Genomic DNA, 24,444 nt, shown 5'->3' with positions numbered 1-24,444 from the left:
ATATAATTTGAGCTAAATTTTAACTAAGTACTTACCTTTTTAGATGTGAGCAACTGTATTAGTTTTAAGCAGCTATACAGAGGGGAACAAAACAATTTTTTTTTAATGTACGAGGAAATAGATAAGCCAAATCCAACCGTTCCGCGTACCGAATCTTTCATTGCATTGTTTTTTAAAGAAATACAATCGGCACGTAAACTATTCCGAGTTCTTACAGCCTGAAGGCACTCATAAACCGAGCACATCTGCTTGGTTATGCTAGATCAACCCAATGTTTCCCGCACTTACTATACGTCTTTTGTATATCTACGTTTGCCAATTGTGGAGGGCGAACGTCACCGTTAACCGAGTCGATCGTGCCTGCTTAAAAGCGCCGTTTCGGTTTATCGGCTAATATTGTGTGAACCACTACGATACGCATAAGAGGACTCATTTCGCAGCATAATCTGACTGAAAACACTAAAAAAATATTGTACATTAAGTAACAACAGCAATATGTATATACAGAAGGCCATCAATAAGAAGTATGTAAATTAACAACAATAACAGAATATTCTTCCCTTCATGGATCACAGGCGGCAATATCGCTGTCGTCGGCAACGAGCCGATCACTTATCGCGGCCCTGCGTTCGTCACAAACGGCCTCCCCTCTTTCCCCTGCTTCCCATGTTACCCCAGCGGTCTGTTAGCTGGCAGTTGAAAATCGATCGATCTTCTGTAGCTTCTGCTGCTGCCAGATGACTATTAGCTGGCTACTATTATCGTTGACTCTAATCTTCTGCTGGTTACTGATGTAGCTTTTTACTTTGTAGTTTTTACTGCTGAAAACGTTTCTACGATTCATGAGTTCACTGGGTAGTACGATAATTTGCGCATCGCGCAAATGCTTGCGTTCTGGTTTGACACTTTTCAACATACGAAATTCTAATCGTATATGAAATGTATTAAGGCAATGGTTAGACAAATGCTATATGCCCAAATCAGATAGTCCCTTCTATTCTGGATCTCTTTGATGGCAAGCGCTGTCTAGGTCGGGATCACGGTGACAGTTGTTGCTCCTCTGCGGCACTGTCGATTAAGATCACCAAAAAAGGTGAGGAACACGGGCCTGCTCTACAAGCTGCTTGAAATATGAAACATATAGCGAGGCACGAATGCCTTGGAAGAGCTAATTTTTATTCAGCGGCCCCACATAAAGACATTGGGATCTTCCGCTAATGCCCCTAGCATGACCAACAGCAACAAAAGTAATAGTAGCATGAAAAGTATCAACAAGGATCGCACAACTGTTTCTAACGATATACCAGTACACAATGAAAACGGACACTCTGATTCGATTTGTGATATTCGTTTTAATAGCAAGGCGAAACCCTGTATAGGCTCTAGGGGGAGTTTTTGCCAAATTTATCTACTGCAAAGATACCGCCCCATGGCGCTGGTTCCGTGACTTAGCTAAACAGGCGAAAGATGGACGCTGAAAACTGGTACAGTCTTCGCACGTTGCGATCTGCGATTTTGTTCCCGTTTGTCGTGCATACGTCTCCTATGCTCGGCTGCATCTGTACTTGAAGTGGCTCACGCTGGTTATTGGCAGTGATCCTTTACTTCCAATGTAAACATTAAATTAAAAATAATAACAAGTGACGATATAAACATTGAGGGCAAACAGAAAAATGCGGGTGTAGCTGAAGTGGAGCTTTAAGCCAAGTTGTGAGATTTGATACCCAAGAAAATTATGAGAAGTTGATTAAAAAACAAAGAAAGTTTCGCAGTATCTATAGCTAACACCAGCCAAAGTGAGATCCAACAATCAGTGTTTCTGCAGCGCCTGCGTTCAGCATGGACGGAAGTCGCTAGCAGTCGCAGTATGGTGGCATTAGCGTGCTTCGTGCCGAACCGATAAAGAACCTGAAGGGATTCAGCGACTGATGGCTGAAGTCGACAGAAAACAAAGGAAACACATTTTGGTGCTGGCACAACCACAATTGTATGCTTCCTGGCAATTCGCCGAAGTCAGTTGACAGGATACGTTAGAAGGCAGGACATGGGCGCTGTACATAGCGTCAAATAATCTTGTCTTGTTTCACTATATAGGTGTTGGTTTTGATTGAACGGGATGAAACGATGATTAGGACATTCGCCCTGAGACGCTCAAAGCCGATCAGGCAGTCTGGTCCTATCTTGGACCGCGGATCTACGGTCGTCGAACAAACATAGATAGTAGATTGCATCATCTCCTGACAGTGTAACCTATATATGGAAGAGTTTACGTTGCGTGTACTGTTTTTCACAGTGGTTGTTAGGCTCTAGTACAGAAAAAAAAGTTGCTTCGATCAGAAGCATTAAGGTGGCGAGATCTAGCAAAAGATGATTTCCTTTGTCCAAAAAATCTGCCGATATAGTTCCGTACATTACTCAAGAATCGTTACGGGTAGCTGCTTGCCCTTACTCGAGGTTCTAAAGTTTCTAATCCATAAACGTCTCCTTTAACAAAAGATTCTTCTTTAATACGTTGATGACGATTAAAGTTCTGCTGATTTTCTCTGGTCCTTTTGTTGTTCTGTTGACCTGTTGACTTGACCCTCTTTTCCTTTTCCTTAGTCAGACAGTCTAAGATAGCGCGGAGCTTTCTACAAGAAGTTCTGTCGAGAACATATGTAATATTGTAGCACAATATCCAGTAAGAAAAGTAAACTTATAGCCATTATCAGAAGCAATGGCAAAAAAGTTTCTATAATACGTTACGTACTGCGTATCTTACGTTACTGGAAATACTGGGTGCTCTATTATTAATTATATATACTATATTAAATTATTACATCCAATACTTGAAAGCGTAGCACTACACACCCTTCTGACCACGATAAGCATTGATGTACTAAAATAAAAAGCATATCACCATCTGTTGATCCTACAAAGTTGATATGAATTCTGTTGAGCAAAAAAGTGGGTCTGGGCTAATTATTTAGAAACAGTGAATTTTTTTCTACCAGACCCATCAATTTTCGGGTCGACTCAAGCTAATATACATATCTTCCAGCCATTCGAATGAGCCCATTTGGCTTTGATGCAAATTTTTTAATGTTTTGGCTTGCGTGCATTTAGGATTGCCGTACGGTTTCTGGAAACCACACAACCTTTACCTACTGAAGATTTAAAGCAATGCATTGGATCATTTAGGAAATTTTTGCGTTTTCAGAAATTGTGTAACCTGTCGGAGAGTTAGCGTCTGTTGTTGTGTTAACCCTAACATTAGGGCTAACACAGACACTTATCGGATATTCATGGAAGACAATAACTGGTTTACAAGGAGTCACTTAATACTCCTGTAAAAGTTAATCAGTCGCCAAAAATAACTGCGTTTCTAAACTTGAACGTTTTTATCATCTTGCGTTTGAAAGTTATGGCTTCAAAGTAGGATTGGTCAACGTTGCAAACGATTGTCAATAAATAATTAATGACCCTTTTTACATCTGTATATTGCGAAGACAAACTGATAATTTGTAAAGAGGGTAAAGCTGCCTCTCTGGCTATATTTCTGCAATTGTTGACACGTAAATACGAAAGCAAAAGTCTCCTTTTCAATTCAGACATAGCTCTGCTCCGATTTTGTTAGTGCCCAACTGGCACGAAATAAGGCCTTTTGTTTGCGATTACAAATTTGGCAATATATTATGACTCCTGGCGCATGTTGGCTTACGGCCCATGCGGCTAGAGTAGGTGCCAGATAGGATCACAGTGTGCTAGTGGGAAAGTCAACCGTAGGAATTCCGCAACCTGATCTAGGCAACCTTCACTTTCTTCAGCCACTTGAGTTTGACGTATTTTTGTAATGGACCACATGTTTTCTAAGGTTTTTTTTTTTGCCAAAAAATGCGTAATGAGTAGTTATGCTCAATTACGATTACAGTTGAAAAAGCGTTAGTCATCTTGAGTTTATCGGGTTTTAATCTCCTACATTTGGTGATTATAAAGGATTTTATTAGCTTAGTCCCAGTTTTCATATCATCATACTCTTGAAGGCTTAGTTTTAGAAAGTCCTGCATTGTACTCTTGGGTAGTTCCACAGGAATTAGTAAGATTGCCCAAATAAACTGCAACGCCGAAGAGTCCTACTATTGATAGGCCCTATATAAGATCTGAGATTTATGTAGTATTCATGGCAATGTTCGCTCTTAGCGATTCCCATTCGGTTTATTTTGCCACCTGATCTAACGTGCTATAACGCTTTCCTTACTTCGCTATTGTAGACGGGATTATAGACCAACACTGTTTAGATGAACGCTGAAAAATCTGCTTTCTGCACATTTGTGTGACGGACATCTTTCAATGTATATCATACTTCGCGATATAGCCATACAAGTTACAATGAATAGTTAGAGTTAGGCTAGATATATGGTTCATATGCGATCCAGTTCCTTTAGCAAAGCTTAGATCATTTTTGAAGCTTTTACGTGCTGCAGATCTGTGAATGGCTGACTCAAACAAAGTTTACGTACGAAGGCGCAATTTTCTTCGTTGATGTAGGTCAGTCGGCCACCTAGAATTGATTTTCTTTATTCTGGGATTTTTTTTTCTATTATTGAGAACGAATGTTGAAAAACGACTCTACCTTACCAGGAAAACAGTACAAATACATTTACTTCAATTCAAGATAAACGTTGTCGACTCGCTGGTACAACACATAAATAAGGCCACAGCATTCGAATTTACAATATATATATATATATATATAGGAAAAAACTCTCCAATGATAACTTCAGTTCTGTAGAAGAATAAAGTGACTTTTCTAGATAGATTTGTTATTAAAGTTGTATGTGGTGACTCCCGAAATGACGTACATAAAAATCCATAGTTTTACGCTTGCCATACAGCGCATAACTGTCGGAAGAGCGCTCTGTGCAAGAGTCATTCCATAGCCCATGGCCCGTGGTTCTGAAAAAATTTGATAGGTTTTTTTAGCTTGGGATTACTGCAACATGCAGATCACCGGGTCGCATGACCCAACGCATGTTTGTGGGTAAGTTTTGCCTGCAGGAGAACGGGGGTTAACATATATTTCCATAGAGATATACAGATAAATACACACACACAACTCCCTCGTGGATAGTGCCAACGTGTCCGAGCGGACAGGGTTCATATGTATCTAGTTTTGCGCGCCACGTTTCTGAAAAACACTCACAAGCTGTTTTCTGCCGAACTTAACATAAGGAACTTAAGACGAAGGGTAGTAGTGATCCATTTAGCAACCCGTATTTCATCCTCATCTAGGTATATGCTTCTATGTGTTGATGCTCGCTCCTCAAAAACTTGCAAACAGCAGTTGTGCTTCTGCGTACAAATTCAATTAAAACGATGTTGGAACGTCTCATGAAAGGTACTAGTTACGCCGTAAACACCTATAGACACATGCATCAATCTATTTTCATTTGCTCTTAATTGATTCTTGTATGATATGTCCGAAAAATTTCGAAGGAAAGTGTTCGTTGAAGACCGCGTACAGGATAGCCTCGTCGTCCTGCTCAGGATCGTTGCAGTGAAAACTGTCTGCTATACGAATTATGGATTTGAATGCTTAAAGCGCGCTCTGCTTCCATTTTTCTCCAATTTATCTGCTTCCACTGCGAGATACTGAAGCCAATCGGTTATTTTTAGATAAACGGAAAACTCTAATAGCGCTATCCTAGTGTTTGACGATGAAGTAGAAGGAATATTCTTCGTTGAATCATCATGTCGCGCGGAAAATGACTTTTCCTTTGTAGCTAAAGTTGAGGCAACAATTCGCCAGACTTCGCATGCAGTGTTCCTCGAAGTGTCTTCCCCCGGGTCTCCGCGTTTTCCGACAGTCAGAACTGCTTACTGCTTTTTGCAATGTCTATGATGTCGGGGAAGGTCACTACAGAAGTAGAAACCGTCGACTTCTGCTTTATTGATCGGGGCCTACGAACGGCAGAGTTTGTTATGTGTGTGTGTGTGTTTGTTTGAATTCTTCGAATCTTACAACACAAGTCAGCTGGGTTCGGTCCCGCATGCCCGATTCTACATGGACGGACTTGAGCGGTGAATAGCCGTCTTCGTCATTCACCTTTCAGGTCACCGTTGAAGTCAACTAAGTTACTACGATAGCTGCCTCAATGGCTCCAGTATAAACCGCGGTCCGGACGCCACATCCTCGCGCTGGTGATAGTGTTCACTTTCACCGTTTTTTTTTAAAGTAATTTCATTCCACAATCAACAGGAGGGGTAGGAGCGATGATCGAACGATTCATTGCGCTAATCATCATCCTCAGAGCGGTGAGGATAAAACCAAAAGCGTTTCTTTCAAGTAATATGTAGCCATTGGTACTCTTTTAGCCTTCATTGTATAGTCGAGTCTCGAGCTTTTCTAGTGCTTTCCAAACCATTTTCCAGACAAAGTCAGAAGCACTCCAATGATTTTTGTTGCGTAATGTACGGATAAAGCTGCGGAAAACTCCAAGAGGTGAAATATGCTCGCTACGACCGAAAAACAACGACTTCGGTGGTGCGACTGACAGTGCTAGACAACTTTGTTTCAAACAAGAAAGTCTGGTCGAATCAACGTCGAAGTTTTATCGTAGCCATCGATTGGACCACATGTGTGAGTATAGACATATTAGCGCTGTGTGAATGTAATCTCCCCTTTCATCTCGTCCTTTGTTATGCCCGCGTGTATGCATGAGTGATCGTGGCTTAAGGCTAGTCTAAACACGCTGGCAGCCAATGTATATATATATATATATATATATATATACGTATATATATATAGGGGTAAAGAAGAAAAAATGCCACAATATCCTTGGGCTGTTTTCTTCACAGGTGCCCCCCCCCCCAACAAGGCAAGACCACTGCAGTAGCATAAAGCAGAACTAAAATTAACGGACACGCTTAAAACTAGCTTTACTGTCGGCGGTAACGATAACCCGAAAGTCAACAAAATCCTAAGCACCGGGTACCGATGAAACTGCCACTATACGAAAATCTTAACCACTTTTCTCCACTTTCCGTTAAAGCTGTTAGCATTCTCCAGGGCTCGTTCCCTCGCTGATCATGCTTTTGTCAGCGCATTCATCGCTATTGAGGATTTTCAACTCCTACGGAGAATTGTATCTCATGGAAAGATGAGCCATGAAGCTATGGATGTCTGAGACGAAGGAGCGCCTGATATCGAGAGTTGTCGTCGCGACAACGAGGGCAACCGTGCGCGGTTCGTGACGCCGCCGGCGCGCGAAGCTGTTGCCAATGGACGTCACTAGAACAGATCACAATAATCAACACAGTACATCGCAAAGAAAATCGCGAGTAACCGCTAACAAAAAACAACGATATACGGAGCGTTTAAAAATGGAGGTAAACCTATGAAACGACGTGGCCGCAGTAGCAATAAAATTTAACTGCAATTTAGGCCCATATATATATAAACTACTATATAAACTAGGTCTAAAATAAAGAGAGCAGTTTTCTACACCCTAGAACATGACATGAGCCATGTTCGTCATTAACAAACGCCATAGAACTGTTATAGACATTTGTGATTTTTAGTTAAGTTGTCTTATTTTTTGCGCATCCTGTACTTGCTCGTAACAAGTTGGCAGCAGGTATAAGCACAAAGCAGGAAGCACTGTCTCAGCTACAACAGCTAAGGCAGTATTGATGCCGCCTTCTTGTGATAGTTCATCAGCTGAAGATTGCAAATAGTATAAAGCGTTCGTTCTTTCTCTCTCCTTCGAATGGGTCCGATGCAAAACTGGACGAAAACCGGACATCGAAGGGCGAAAAAGGGGGAAAAATGACTCAACTGCGATAGTCACACTTCTCTGTTTTGCTTCCCTGACTCGTTGACTTTCTGCAGTATTGTTTTCGTTGAACGTTTGTTGTTTTGTTGCTGTTGTCGTTGTTGTTAAGCTTTGTCTGTTGCCGGCCAGTTTGCTGGCGTGCAACGAGGTCTGTTATGGCTATACTAAATGGCTAGGTTTTAGGGAAATGTCGAACGCGAACAATTGACCGGCCAGTGAAGCTGAAAGAAAGTCAGGCAGACAAAACAGTGAAGGTGGACGAACAGCGACTCAAATGAGTCGCTGTTATGCTCTTAGATCTTATAGATAAGCAGAACTATTCAACAACGAAAACGTAATAGATATTTTGAAGCCAAACTGAAGAAATCCTTCGTCGCTGCTGCACAGAGCTATTTCTCTCAATGGCTATTCGTTGTCAGAATAGTTTACGTTTGTGGATCAGCGCGCTAACAAAATCCATGAGAATATGGCTATGTTTCAGTCATTATTATACGACTCTCATAGCTACGTATATATCCTTCAGATACTGATATGGGTACATCGCTCCTATGTTACGTATCAAGGATATGGGGGTGAATAGCTCATAGGAATGGCTTTTGTGGGTGATTTTAGTAAAATAACGCCTTTAATCCTATTGTCCCTTCATTTGTGTCTAGCAAATTGAAAACCCACTGTGCTCATAGCTAATCGGCTTTTATACGTGTACGTGTTGTTTCTCAATACATGTTTAGTTTTGTATCACCTTTCACTTAAATCCCTAACGAACTTTCGATTTTCGTATGCCCAAACAGCCGATAACGATTGACCCATGTTGATTACATCATGCAGCGAACCACTAGAAAAATTTAACGTAAACTTAAGTAAGCACACCATCTGTTTGGTTATACATAGGGGAAAACGCAGGGCCATATAGGGCAGCTAAGTATGTTTTTATGATTTTATCGAACTTTTTTGTCGAATGATAAAGTAGAGAGATAACCAGTTCGTTTTCGTGGCACGGCTTGGCCTGCCGCACGGCTGTCTTTTCGGTACCGAATTCAAGGTAAGTTACACTTAGAAAAAACTTACATATATTACTTTGAATTACATGACCATTGAGAAGGCTATACGTGTTAGGGCTCGATGGGCTACTGCATTTGAACTATATATGGCACCGAATACTGTCGACGCTAATCTTTCGGAAAAAAATCAAAGAGTTCAGTGGCCTTAGGGCGCAACTCAGCTTACTAGGGGTACGCATACGTGTCAAGTATAACTGAAACATCGTATTTCCGCATCCACCGCACCACGTGCCGTCCGGAGGTAGCTGCCGTCAAAATAAATGTTGAAGACTTCATTAGAATAAGGCATCGTTCCGACGAAGCAGTATTGTCAATATATGCACCATATTACAGATCATCAGGATCATGCAATGGAATTTGCCATGGATAGTAACTCATAACAAGATCGTGCATAACCACGAGAGATGTACAGGCTTCAGTGCGGTCAAGTTGGCTTTGAACACGTCGTTGGTGGTGGTTCATATATCTTGAGCGAAATGTTACCAATCGGTATTCGTGTACGTGGCCCGTTTAGGCTCAGGCTTCACGCTGCCCAGCAGAACCTCACGTAAAAACAAAGCATAATCATTCACTTCTTTAATTTAGCCATAAATTATTAGAAAGCATAATTTTTTTTTTTTTTCAAATTTTAACGCATTTATAGCATTTTCTAGAAAGGAAGAAAAACCTATTCCCTTTAACTTTACGTCTGTGCGAAATCATCACTGTCTTATACAGTCCCACTTTTCTCTATGAGAACATATATTGTTCGAATCTTACAAGTGTACTCAATACGCGTCTATCCATATGGCGCAATTACACATTATGAATGCCAAGCACCGTTCAACCAATTGTCGATAGTAATACAAGGAACTGTTGGCGATTTCAGATTCAGCCAGCTCTATGGCTGTGACTGATTTAAGGAAGCACCCAATCCTTCATGTTCTGGGTTGCGTCCGTGCTGTGAATGGCACATTTTCACTGCGACTATAAACAGCAAATTTACACCGCAAGCGTAATTACTTCCCGTGAGTAACATCCCGCGCTTACACATACAGACATACGTGAAACATATAAGTATTCACGCGCCCTGAGGTAATCGCCAGCTGTGTCTGCCAACATTGATTTGTCAACAGAAGTCAATCTTGAAAGACTGCTCGTTGGGCAATATGTTAATCGCAAGACTTGGTACCTCTCCAAGGCAAAGCTTATTTCACACTTTCAAATCAGTAAATCAGTTGTCGTAAACTCAGTACGACGGACGAATAAATTAGTGGTGAAACTTCTATAGATTTTGGCCTTTATCGCCCTGTTAGCAGCGCGAAATAAGGCCCTCGCTGCACATTCGCCAATAGCTGCTCAGAAGCTTAACGATAATTTTTATGTGGTAAGTTACCGGTACAAGTACTTGACCCGTCTCCCTTCGTTTGTTTCAACTTATTCGTATCAACTTCTGTGTCTACTATAAAAACGAAAAAAGGAAAAAACAGCGCTTTATGTTCTAGCGTAAAAAAAAAAGTATAAAAATATCTGATTAGCACGCGTCAACAAAGAAACGCAGCACAACTTTTAAAGTAAATCAAAATCAATCTTTATTCGACTCCCCTTAGTTGATGATAACTAAAAACTGGCTAACATTCTTAGAATTTTCAAAGTGAAAAGCTTGATGGCCCACGACCACCACCAACTTCACTTTAGAGGCGCATCGCAGCACTTCATGACGGAATTGAGCTATTTGTCTAGTTTAGATTCACACGCGCTCTTTATTTCACTGGTAAGCACTAGTAATGTTTAACAATACTGCTGATTTGCATACTAATAAATATATTTAACCGACATGGCAGCGCTGGCAATCGATGCGCTATGATCCGTTTTTTGTCGTTAGGAACGCTGTTGATAGCAGCCATAATTCCGCTCTTGGTCACAGATGGCGCTGCGAGCCTGTTTAGCAGATGTCAATCTAACACCAGAAGCGTCATCGTTTCTCCTTTCGGTCACGCTTTCGCTTGCGTTTGCCTATCTTGCTCGCTTCGGGGTCACAAAGTGGCGAGCATCGAGCGATTGAGTGCCCGTCAGTCACTGGGGCTTTCGAAAGCGACTTCGTCAGCGGCGTCGCGGGCCTCCGCACCGTCGCGAGCGCGGATCGTGAAGTTTGCGTGTTGTGTCAGCCAGCCAGCCAGCCAACGTGTTTGCTAACGTCGGTTGATGTCGCCGTCTCGCTTCGGTCGAACCACAACAAAAAAACTGGGCAAATTAAGCTGCGCGTGAGACGCGTTTAGAGAATCAACGCCGCGCGGACGATGCGAATAAACGACACAAATAAACTCGTGACGATAACGAATTGACTGGTTAATCAACTGGACTAGTTTTAAATGGTCGTAGAATCCGCTACCGACACAATGATCTGAGAGATCATTCTTTGATAGCGTTTATTTATGTTAATTTCTTATTGTGATAGGTTCAGTGAGATGACGACGCCTTTATGTCCCAGCTTCAGCTGATACTGAAGTCTCTGTCGAGCACTCCTCCCTGAAAATATTTGGGCTAAACACTGGCAAGTATCAGGTTGGGTCACGTTCGGCCCTGTTTGTCCCATGGCGGTAGAAGTTACAACCGTGGATTTCAGCAGTTACGTTGTCGGCTAGCCAAGACGAAACAGAGATAGATGAATTAAGAGTAGCGTAGCACATGTGGTTGTGCAACGGTTTATAACAATGTTGATAAACGGTTTGTCAAAAAAAACTATTAGTTCACTAATTGCAAAATCCGTTCAGCCGTTCGTTCCATTGACTAGTATATACTAGCACTAGTCGGGACGATTTTAGAAAATCCGAAATGCAACGATTATGGCTACACGAACGCAGAGAAAGTGAGGCAACCAGAGCACCTTGACCAAAGCCTTAAACGTCATATATACTTTCGAGTTCATATAAACTTTCTACATGCGGTCCGCTAATAAACATTTACCAGCTGGAATGATTACATTGCGACACGTTCGTTGATCATTTGTCTTTTACATAGGAGCATTTGGTAAGAGTTTGAGATTAGTGACGGCGCATGTTAAGCTTATTCTAGGCAAGTAAATATTTTAATGAGAATTTTATAAGGTTTACCTATAACTATAGGAAGCAGCTAGCCACATGTGGTAGTTCGCCGTGCGGTCATTGCCGCGCAGGCCTTTACCATAATCTGCTCTTGACAACGCGTCTACTTTACTATGACAACTCCGGGTTAGTAGCGAGTGGTAAAAACGTTCGCCAACGGCATCGTAAAGCCAGTATATGCTAATCGTGTGTCATAGCGTAGGGCGATTGACAACAGATAGACAACCGGTTTTCTCTGACGGACAGATAGCTCGTGCTTATGGGCCACAGACAATTGTAACAGACAGAAAAAGCGATCTTTGAGAGCAGCGAACAAAACGCTGATGGAGTGGGCTGCCCGGACGACGATTACGTTCAACTGACCTCTTGCCGTTTGTTCCACGGCAATACATATATATATGTATGTATCTGCTAGCTTAGCGCCTATCGCGCTGTACAGTTTAAGTTGGTACTTGTTCAAGTTGTTAGCGTCGTAGTGCCCGCTGTTGCGGTTATTGTCCCTAGCCGGAAATGAATTCTTATCGGTCACCTACTTGGGGGTATGAGCGTTATGAGAAGTAGCAAAGCGGTCGGTTATAGGAAAGAGCTTAGACAACGTCATTGCGAATGATCCCCATCCACCCCCCGGGCTGCAATTGATAAGAACAGTCATCAAGTCAGTTAGACCACGGGCGGCGACGCGAGCGAAAAACGACTCACTCATTGAAGTAGAGCTTCGTCTATTTTTTTTCTTATTTATTTATTTATTTAATAACGGCAAATGTCGACCAGCGGACACGAACGACGACGCGCCAGCAGCAATGAGTGAGGCGATAATGACACTAAATATATGGAACGATTACTAATCGCGAGATGCAGAAGAATACAACCATTGTGATTTACCTAGCGAGATACATAAGTTGAGAATTAGTGCATCGTGACGCCGGAAGCTGAATCTGCTCCTGCTTTAGAGTGATGCAGCAGCAGCAGCAGCAGCAGCTAAGGGAATTGGCTGTTAACAAATAGAGCTAACTGAGAGCTACGTAATGTCGAGCGGTCTCATTGAATGTCTATTATGCTATTAATCAACGATAATGGTCATATTATACTCTGCAAGGAACAATAATATTAACTTAAATTAACATTTATAATTACCAACGGGGGAAGAACTGGCTAAACTTAGAGAAAGTATAGAGCTGTATCTGCATGTTGTTGTGATAAGCATAGCATTAGGTACGTGATGAAGACACAAACTAATCTGAATAGATACGAAGAACCGCTAAACACGGTTTTGCTAAGTTGTACTATGTGCGTTATGATTTCAGAGTCATAAGTTTAGAGCCTCGTTGTTAGCTATAAGATCCTAACAAATCGACAAAAATATAAACATGCATACAAACTCCATATCGTTCTTCTTATCACAGTTCATAAGATGATATGATGATTATTATTTGGCCTTTTGCTTCAAGCCTACTACTGCTTTTACAATACAGACGTTTGGGAAGAGTCTTTCACCCGTAGTCAATGTAAAACCATATTAGTTGCCTTTGCCCCAGAGCTGACACTGACTCCTTGGCCTATCGGTTGTGGAACAAAATGGCGGAAGATCAACACACTGAGAAGTACATATATATACATATATATATATATAGTGTTGAAGAAATTGGTAGTTTGTACCGACGCTCGTTTAATTATAATATATAAAGCCGTGCTTGTAGAAGAAACAAAAGGCAGTGATGGTTTTGAAGTATAAATGTTGTCAGATTGACAGAGGTACTGGCAAAATACAAGTAACACATATGAGTGAAAAATTTCTGGAATTTTTTCTATGAAAGAACTTTTCAATTGTTTATGTTGCAAACGTTTTCGAGAAACTTCAGAAAACTGAAGAAATTTCACAATCGATTAGGAACTGATTTAGGCTTCTTTGCAAAGAAAGCTTCTAATTAGAGATTATTATGGTATCTTTTAGTCACTAGGATTGATTACACTTACCTAATATGATGCCCTTAACGATAGCGAACAGTGGTTTTACTGGCGAGCGTTATAAAGCAACAACAGCAGAAATGTTACGGTTTATATATATATATATATATATATATATATATATATATATAAATTTTTCAAATGCTCTTTGTTTTTACATTTTTATCAGTTATCTCTTATGCTTTCGACAATTTCTATGCGTCTCTGGAAATAACACTGGGCGGAACAATTTTAATTGCAATTACCTCTTAAGTAATCGCAATTTCTCGTAGGAAGTCATAGTCCACATTTAAGTCACAGCATCTTGCCGTGCCTCTCCTTTCTGGTCCTCGGTTCAACGCATTCATATGTATCCGTACCCATCTCAGCACTAAAAGAATCAGTAACAATGAATAGCAATATTTGAGTAACAGCAATAACAGTCGCGGGCGTGGTCACTTGACAATCGCATCAGCCTTTGCTGACTGCCAGAACGATTTGCTTTCCGATGTTATTGCCCACCCTAGGGCTTTCCCTCATAACAATACGCAGAACAATACGCACCCGCCGAGCTTCAAGTTAGCTGGCTCGTAAACCGCCAACCTGCTACCGGAAGAACAAGATGACGAAGAAAGACTAAAACAAATATGTCGACCGACGAGCACAACGACCCGGTAGATTAGCGCAAGATTTAACCGCGATCATACATCACGTACAGATGAATGCGTCCGTCGTCCTCGTTTGCCGCCGTGGAGTCCGACGGCGTCGCTTCAACAGATACAATGTTGCGTTCGTAAAACAACAGCAGGAAAGAGACCGGATGGAGCATTCGGTGGAAATAGTGCTAAATGCACCGGCTTCGAACGCGAGCCTCAATAGCCTGAACAGGTACGTCGGAAGGCAACACTCGTACGCATTGCACATACAGCCATGCATATACACTAAGATACACTCACGCCAAGACAATAGACGCGACAACAATGGAATCAACGACGAAACAAACACCGACCAGCTATGCTCAATGCTTAGCGCTTAACGTTTAACAACGCTGCTGCATTATAGAATAGCTATTTCGTCAGTTTCTAGAGGGGGACAGCAATGGTAACCCTGCTACGCTTGGTTGCGGTAGACGCCGAACACGCAGAGAATAATGCTCACATGTTAAGTATACTTAGATCCCGGCGTAATGTCGTCGCGAACACAAAAGGCGATGCTGGACGCTGGGTCGCTGCGGGAGATGCGACTGGAAGCACAGGACAAGATAACTGTTTGCACTACGACAGACAGCTATTCAAAGTCCGTGCTAGAATAAAGTGTTTCGCGCTTCGCGTCTGACATTACTGTCGCTAAACATTAGTGCTTCAGGCGGTCGTGCCCAGGACCGATGTCTGTTCTACATCTGCTACCACTACTCTATTGATGTGTTCAGTGGGCAGCAAAAAAAAAATTGTTATGTTAACATATCACTACATCATATCTTCTATAGCTGCTGTTCGTTGCGTATGCCTTCGTACGTTTGCTTTTAGCGTCGTTGCGTCCAACATGTAACGGTGCATAGCGGATGGGACCGTCTGGGCTGCTGTTAGGAGTCAGCCGACTTGTTTGCCTGTATGGACAGGAAATGAAGTGCATGCCAATAGGAAGAAATAAAGAGCGCTTATGTTTCAGGGCAGGACGGGGGAACCAAAAAGGTACAACGAGCCGCTTTTCGCGAAACGAATCGAGCTATCAGACAACCAACGGTGGAGCAGAACAGCGTGAATAAATTAACGATACGATAGCTTCTCTGTCGTCTGTAATTGCCCTCGCAACAGCGTGTTGCACCGGCTGTTCACATAGGGGCAGCAGAAACTAAGGAAGAGTCAATGAAACCGAACGAGGTATCAATCGTCTTCGTTGACAATTATATGAAACACACGCTATTAATGATATCGTTAACTGAATTAATTGTAGAGAGACGTCATTTGTAACAGAGACTATGTTGGGGATCGGGCGTAAACACATCCACCGACCGTTCTAAGAACTGAAATCAACAAAGTTACAAAAAACAATGGTTCATGTAGTGATGACAATGAAAACTTTTTTTTTTTAATTGAAAATTACCTTAAAAAACTCGCACAGATACAGTGAAGATGTGCACCACGATGTAGAAAAGTTTCCTTTGTCCTATGCCTTCTTAGATCATCTCGTCATAATCGAATTTATAGTCATACATATGGCAATTCAGTGCTCATTAGCCACCTAGAATAACTAGGGAACACCGTCTCGGCTTAGTTAGCCTGCACTGCTATTTTTACTCAGAAAACGTTTGTCGAAAAATTTTATCTGAAGCTTTCTTCACTGTTACCTTTGTCCCGTAGATTCTACACGGTCACCTGGAGATACGTATCTCGGGGCGGCCCATGGGTAACTGGCTCACCAGTAGCAACGAGGGTAACCAGGGGCTTTTGAAGACAGTGTAACTCGCTGTCGCGATAACGACGGGAGGCGACAGCAGCAGAAACGAAAATCGATAAAGCTGCGACATAAACTTATCGTCGTTTTGGAGCGTGCGAACGCGCAGATTAATAAGATTGGTAAAAATAGGGGCAAAACAAAGGGTTTTTTTTTCGTTAAACTTATGCCATGGTAGTATAGAATGTACAAGAAACATCGTTATTAATGAAATGATTCTCGTTTAGAATGACCGTTTTGCTTTCGAGCTAATCACCCGACTTTTTCTGAGTCGTTTTGTGTACAAAATTCAATGGTAAATGCTTGGTAATGGCGCATTTTCCCACGATACCTCTGCAACGTTCTCAACAAGCGATACATGCTCTAAATCCTACCGATACGTATCATTGTCAGCAAAAAGCGTGTCGTGTGTAAAATTTTTTTTTACTTTTCGGTGATGCGTAAGGCATAAACGTGCCAAGAGAGCATCTCGCAGGGCTCGAGCCGATCTTATCTGACGTAAATACGTTCGAAGAGTACGGAAATATCATTAATAATTCAATTCGATCAATAACAGTAACGATTTATTTGTTTAATCGTTATAGATAAGTTGCTTCCTTGTCAATACGTATATGTATTTTGTGCCGAAAGAATATACTCCATGTGGTAATGATTGACATCTTCCTCTCCTAACGTCTGGTTCAAGCAAGCATTAGTGCCTCTGATCTCGTATACTCTATCCAGTCATATAAAATGCCCTTGAAGTCTTCTAATCTAAACTCAAAATTGACAAACGAAACAAGCAGTTACTATTGCTCATTGGACGGTAGTAAACATATTTATTTTTAGATGATACCACCGATATTACTCGATAAATAGGGTTTATTGTCTGGTGTTAGGTATACCCAAAAGGCCTGTTTGTGACTGGAATGGTTACTAATATAAGCTGAACATATAGTGTAAGCTCGATTACCGATATTTTTTTGTTCTTGATAGTACTGAAATAATGATGATATTACGGTCAAAATAGGTTTTTATTTATTATATTTACGGTCAAAAAAAATTAATATCTCTCTCTCTATATATATATATATATATATAGGCAGAGGAAAAACAATGAAGCTATAAAGAAATTCCTATGCGTATGGTTGATATATCAATTCTGACATGCATTCTTTAAGTCCAACGTAATTTTTCATTGTCAAATGTCATAACGAGGTAATGTTTGTGATAACTGCCCCAGCTGTTTCAATCAAAGTGGTGTTTTAATTTATTATTTTACTATTTTTATTATATATATTTATTACTTACATTTACTAAGTTACTCAATAAACCCTACAATTGGAATCATATTCTATGATACATTGTCAGTCTACTGATACAGAAGAAGATCTATCCGGGCAGAATACATTGCCTTTGCAGACAGTTTCGCATTTGAGGTTAACGGCAAACTCTCAGTCCCATATAAGCATTCTCCTCTACCCCCGTATGTTAATTATGCCAGGTCTTTGCTCGACCCGGGCTAGCCAAAATTCACACACGTGTTGCTCGAAACAAGCTCTAGACAAAATCCTGTATCTTTTGACACCCCAATCGTCGTCCTTTTTGATAGTCTATTGATTTCTGCTCCGCAAAACAGACCGGTTGCTGCATTAAAATTTTCTGTCAGCCTTTACGTTCAGGTAAAATCATATATATCGTATTTGGTGGACCTGTCGTACGCTTTCGATACCACAAGCGAAAAAAACGTCCCGATATAGAGAAATTTCTCGTCTCTTCAGTTTGTTTACTCGTGGCTGTCTCGCCCAGTCATTACCATTGACTCTTCAACTAAACGAAAGAATTGATGAGCTGTGGCAAGACGGACAGTGAAAGAGAGAAAATTAGTAATAGCGATAGATCCCTTTGCCCCTGCAACTCAGCCGCGCGGCCATGGTCGCGTAGTCGGGGTCTACAGTCTGTGTTGACTTCTTCTCATTCTTATTTATTTTCTATTTACAAAACGTTTCCGAGTTGCCACCGAATACAAAGTTGCGACGTCCATGCCTGTATAACGCTACCCCATTTGCTACACACGAAAGCGCTATTTGAATAAGAATAGCTCGTGTAATCCTTGCAGAGCTGAGAAGTCCCGGTGTTACATATATATATATACATATATATATATATATATAAATATATATATATATAGATTTATGGAACCGGTTCAGCACACACACATTCAGCGACCGGGGCATCTCTCAAAAATGTTTTTCCAATCATTCGCAACGACCGAAGACGTCTGTTTGTCTGGCGGATGGTTTCGCACTGCAGCCGCACGGGGCAACTGCCATTTACTTAAACTCCTATGCTGACGACTTATGGACTTTGTCAACAGCTTGTATATACATATATACATATATATACACATATATATATGTAACCTTTACCGATCGGGTTAACGACAGCAACGAAAGTACCGAAGAAAATAAATCTGATCTTTATATGTATAATATAACAGGAGAATATGTGAATCCATATATTAATTTTGGTTTAGTACCAAACGCGCTCGTTAAATGCACTTGCTTCACTTCAAACGGGAAAAAGGATGGACTAAATGCCGCATGTACCTATGTTTCGAAACCAATGAAATTCATACAGCGTGTGCTATTTTAGCTTTTCGAAGACCTGGCTTATTTTTTGAAAGTTACCTTCTTTCCGCTTAGTAATCTCATGTTTAGTTTAGCTAAAGTTTAGTAATCTCATGTTGAAACTGTGATTTTATTTCTCTAATTTTACTTATCAAACGCCTGCCGTGTGCAGGAAGGACGTGGTCACTTATTATTACCACATTCATGTGAAAATCCTGTCCATATCTTCCTCCGAGCTCTTAATTTCTTTTGGTATTAAGGAAACAAAAACGAAACAAGCGAAAAGCGACCGACAGCTGTCATCCTGTGTCCTTTTTAAGGGTACCTGCTCCTTTATTTCGACTTCTAGCCGTTTGTCTCTGCTCATCGCAAAAAAACGAAGCTTTCTTTGCTATATGGCCGCTCTTTTTTGCACACGACGGCGTCTTCTGTATGTCTACAGCAATCAGTGTATTCTGAAAAACATAGCATGTACTAAATAGCAAGAGTAATAGTAGTGATGATGATAATAATAGTAATATAATGATCGTACGCTCGTAGGTAAGTATCTAGACAGGCAGAACTGTAATCAGAGCCACAATAACGGCAATTATAATAGATGTATGGTCTTCTTGGACAATGAATGTCTCGTTTTTTGTGAATCGAACTAACTTAGTCGATCAGCAGTGTTCCGGGACGATTGCAGGTGGCAAAGCTTTGCCCGAGGGCGACTGCAACATTTCCGTGCGAAAGCCGCAGCGTTAATGACGACACAGCAGCTTGAGCAATACGAGAAGCTAGTGTTGTTTCGTAGCGTTTCACTAGAAGCGCCCATCATGCGCGAAAACATAACCAGCACGTAAATGGCACCCAGCATTCAGCAAGCAATTTCAGATAAACGGTTTGAAACGAGCCCGAAAATAAGAGATATTTATTTCAGTGTAACGCCGATGGCAGCAGCATCGCGTTGTTTGTTTGCCCCTTTCAGCGCTACCCCCAGCGCTCGTTATGTCTGCAATGTAACGAAACCACTATACATCTAGATGTCCTGCACGCTTTGGATGAGATGAGGAACTTGGTGGCGGGGCGATTCAGCTGAACGTTTGGCCTTGTCCACCCGCAGAGCTACCATACATTACTAATTGCACAAAGTGTAATTTGTTGACCTATTCTGTTGCCGACTTGCGCGGGGAACAGAATTCTGGTTTCGGCGCGAGCAGACAAATGGCGAGGCGTAAAATCTGCATAAAACTATTTCAGCCATTTAGTAAACATAGAAATTACTACACAGAAGTGTATATTTAACTCGCCTTAAAAACTTGGTTCAAATAGCATTCAATTTCTTTACCATAACACTGGCTGACACACGAAGATAGATACCGTACAACGACAAGAAATAGAACAGCGTACGTACATAGCTATATTCATAGGCGAGTCTAAGTATGACCGTAACTAATTCACAATATTCCGGAGTCTCAGCAAAAAATCCTTTTTTCGACCTCGGGACGAATCGAATCTTAGATCGTTTTATTGCTTGGTATGTCGCTAATATAATAGAAAGGTTGAATCTGCCTGTATATATGACTACTGATAACTGGAATGCCTATCGCTAGTCTGTATTACTTTGATTGTATTGATAATATCGGTATATTGTTTTCCGGCATATTAGGGGTCCTCACCTAGGTTAGGTTCGCACGACAAATGCCTTGATGGATACGCGCGTGAGCGAAACTAGCACAATTCCCTTACAATATCTGCTCCCGTAATTGTTTGTTAATAGATAATGCACCCCTTAGTGACTACACTATATATACATTCGAAATCAGTGGGGGCAAATCAGTAGGGGTAATTCAAGTTAAGTATAGTGGGGCAACTCTCAGATTTATTACGTTGGTTAGTTGTGGAATGTAATAACAGCACAGCGTGTGATAAGAAAAGAAAAAGAAATATATTGATAAAACAACAATAAAGTGTCATACGAGCACATTCGGAGAGCGACGATTTCCGTTTGGCAGTCATTAAATTTCTGACCAGTCAGCCAGATTGAGGCTTCTTTCAATGTCTAAAGATGTCTGATACTATGACAAGGTTGTACGAGTGCATGCTACAGAATAATCTTGCGCTTTAATCTTGTTTTGAGATAGAAATATCAAAAAACTATGTAAGATTTTTCAGGACTATTGAGAGCTCAGCACGAACATTTTGTTTGCTGTCCTCGTACTATGCTTTGTATATAAAGCAGGGCAAGGGTCTTTTAACAGTATATACATATATATACAGTATATATACGTGTATATATGTATACTGTATGATAATGGTTTGCCGCGAAAGAAAGAATAGACTTTCCAACAGTTGCGTAAATAGCAAACAGAACAATAGGATATTCCGTTGGACATGGTCCTTCGGGCATAGTTATCGTGAATGTCTCAGTAGGTAGAAAATTACTCGAGATGGTGCTACAGGCAATTAACCTGGCATCCAAGTTGAGTTCTTAATTCGTAGAAAAATAAAAACAGTTATATTCGAACCGAATCTGTTTTTCAATCAGTAAATGCGCTCAAAGTGGGCATGTTTTTTCGACGAACGATGTTCCTTTATAATCTCTTGAAAAGTTTACGATAAAGCCTTATGCAATTTACCTGTACTGCAGACGCAAACCTTGTGGCCTCGTGGAATATATTACCGGTTTGTCTTTTACTCATTATCGTAATTATTGTGGTAGCTCATCATTTTCCTAAGCAGCTATCGAGTCGTTATCGCCGGACTTGATAGTCGTTCAAATGGTAGAGCAAGCGGTTCTATTACGGTCACCTAACTTCAATTTATTGTATTGTACGATCATATCGGTATTTGACAGCAAGTAATTCCTTAGTTCTTTGTAAATGGCCTGCCTGTGCGTTGATCACTACCAGCAAACCGGCCGTTCATCCAATGATTATGGCACGTCGTTGTTGCCAATTTTCGTTGAAATCAATGGGATCCAGCCGTAGGTTTCTGACGCCATTTTGTCGTTCAGAATTCAATCCTTATGACACACCTTTTTTGATAAATGGCCCCCTCCCGTTCATCCTGCCAAGGCCTTCGCTATTTCGCTTAGACGGTTTGCAAAACAGTCCAGTAATTGTCGCTGTTGTCGACTAGCGCAGACTAAACGCAGCAAAGTGATCGACGGATGAAGGGTCAGTCAGCCAGTGCAGCACGAGACATGTGTGTAGCTGCTGCGGTGATCGAAGCCCCCCGCTTGCCCCTTCAGGTCTGTAACGAGCAACGATTAAAGACGTTTACCACAATGACTAGAAGTAGTGTCAATGTACGTGGTCAGGGAATCGGTAATGACTGACTGCTTGAAAGCCACCGGTGAGCGAAGCTGCCGTGGGCGAAGGAGTACATTGAACGTGATAGGGTCAAGTAGTAGAAGCACTTTACTGAAGCTTCTCCTGGCATTGTCAAATCGCTGTTGGTTATGTGGTAACATTACCTGTACGATTGCAACAAACCATAATGATATGACGTCTGAAGACAATGTTTATGAAGGTATTGAAGATTGTATTGTTCATTGGAAAGATGGGTTGAGGTTTAAGATGGACGAGACCAGACTGTACAAAACGTTAGGTTTGTTTTGAATAACCCTTTAATTAATCGAATAACTTTACTCTGCAATCACTCGTAGTAGTACTGTCACAATATGTACTACCTATAAAGAGGTAAGAACCATCAAGGCGCTGACAACAGACAAATAAACGTCTACTACAGTCCTAGAGTTTATGCTATAATAGATCGACTTACTTTAACAATCTGCCCCGATTTACCGTTATTTGCGGTGCTTTGATCTAGCCAAGTCCCCGAATCAGGTTTCTCCTCCAAAACAGATGAAGTCCATACGGGAATAGATCAGTTCATGATTTAAGCCCCAAGTAATGGCAAAAAAAACTTTAACAATCAACAACAAGTCTAAGTAGATATTTTTTACGTACTCTGGAAGTTTTCATAAAGTCAAGTAATTATTTGGATAAGCAATGGTTTTTTCGTCCAGCCAATTAATTGTAGTGAATAGCGACGCCTACCTTAGTTTTATTAGTTCTAACAATCCTTTTTCCGGAACTGGTACCTTCCAATATGGCCTAATAAGGCATCATCATGGCATCTAGCCTCATACTCAGGTCTAATTCATGGTCTATAAACAGCCTACCTCCTGAAGACTTTGTGTAATAGAATCATGCATAGACTTCAAGAATGAATATATATATATATAGCAAATTATAGACCGGATCAAAGTACAGCCTGATTATTGTTACTAGTATCGATCTTCTGCACGATGAACTCCGTGAAGCCTGAAGCACCAGAAACAGGGTACTTTTTCGGCTATGAAATTTGACGAAACTTAATTATGTTTAAAATAACCAGGAATGTGTGTTATCCTCTACAAAGAGTCGCATCTGTAGGGCGATCAATACTAAAGTGATGACCCCCAACGACAATGGCGTTTGTAAAGGGGGAAGGTTTGCGCCTGCTGTTTTTAAGCGTGGAAACTTAACGTTGCGTAGACGACTGAGTTAACCTCTGCTTGGGGCAATCAAGTGATGAAACTTTCATTAAATTAATGACTTAATATTGAATTAATGGCTTGTGTTGTATGTTGATTTTGTAGACTGAATAATATTATTGATTTCCATGTACAATTTTTTACTTTTATCCAGAGTTTTTACTTCCAATATCGTCCCCACCCATCTCCTTATTAAAGGCGTCCAAATAGCTAAACACTACAGGTTTACACTTATTTGAGGCATTGTGCTTATACCCTCCACAAGGTGCGACAGGTGCCTGAGCATGCTCAGTATCAGTAAATATCTGCTTTGAACACGTGAAGGTAAATAGATTTGGATTCCGAGGGCGTGCATAGTATTGTTGAAAGAAAATCACCTATTTATTGTGACTCTGCCGTGTGCGTTTTGAGAAGGTATATTTAGATTGTCCTCTGCCAAATTGACGAAAGCTAACTCGGTAAGGCTACCATGTTATAATAGCGCTACCGTGCACTATAGCCTTTAAATTGTTTTATAATAAACGAACGATTTGAAATTAGAAGATCTTACGGCAAGTGATTTTCCTCCGCGCATAGACCATAAGATCTGGGATTAGGTGTGACAGTCTTAATACTAAACGTACTTTTTTTTGTATATCAATTGCGACCATGCTGGAAAAGGTCAAATCGATTGATGGCAGAAAGTTGATAATGATAAGGGTATATAGACAAATTGCTATGATAATACACGACTCATTTTGGTGTCATGTCGTCATGCTGCTGGGTTGTTGCAAGCGTTGTTTTGAGATTATCGGGCAGCACAGTGATCTTGTCGCGCAATGAACATCTACATACAACTCTAATTTAGTTCGTTGATCGGTTTACTTCTTGTGTTTTTAAAGATTCAGTGAAAAATCCGCAAATAATTTCGTACTGTGCAAATCACAAATCCTTTTTTTACCTTATTCATATTTACAT

General features: G+C 40.9%; 1 long non-coding RNA gene across 6 annotated transcripts in view; it reads right to left on the bottom strand.

Annotated features, from left to right (window-relative positions):
- LOC147758002 (uncharacterized) overlaps positions 1–24,444 on the bottom strand; it is an 89,635-nt gene that overhangs the window by 10,971 nt on the left and 54,220 nt on the right. Inside the window, exons 3-4 of one of the 6 annotated variants that reach the window (XR_015322565.1) lie at positions 14,169–14,293; positions 12,492–12,587 (exon numbers count right to left, since the gene is read on the bottom strand). The exons of 1 other annotated variant lie outside the window; for it this stretch is intronic. This is a non-coding gene — a long non-coding RNA (uncharacterized LOC147758002). Of the gene's footprint in view, positions 1–4,624; positions 4,936–12,491; positions 12,588–14,168; positions 14,294–17,116; positions 22,200–22,227; positions 22,423–24,444 lie in introns of those variants that run through there. 4 more of the 6 variants (XR_015322566.1, XR_015322568.1, XR_015322567.1 and 1 more) reach the window with 4 other exon arrangements.

The sequence above is a fragment of the Varroa destructor genome, unplaced genomic scaffold, assembly GCF_002443255.2.
Source record: "Varroa destructor unplaced genomic scaffold, Vdes_3.0 BEIS01000002.1, whole genome shotgun sequence".
Taxonomy (NCBI): domain Eukaryota; kingdom Metazoa; phylum Arthropoda; class Arachnida; order Mesostigmata; family Varroidae; genus Varroa; species Varroa destructor.
This window is presented reverse-complemented; position numbering and strand designations above follow the sequence as displayed.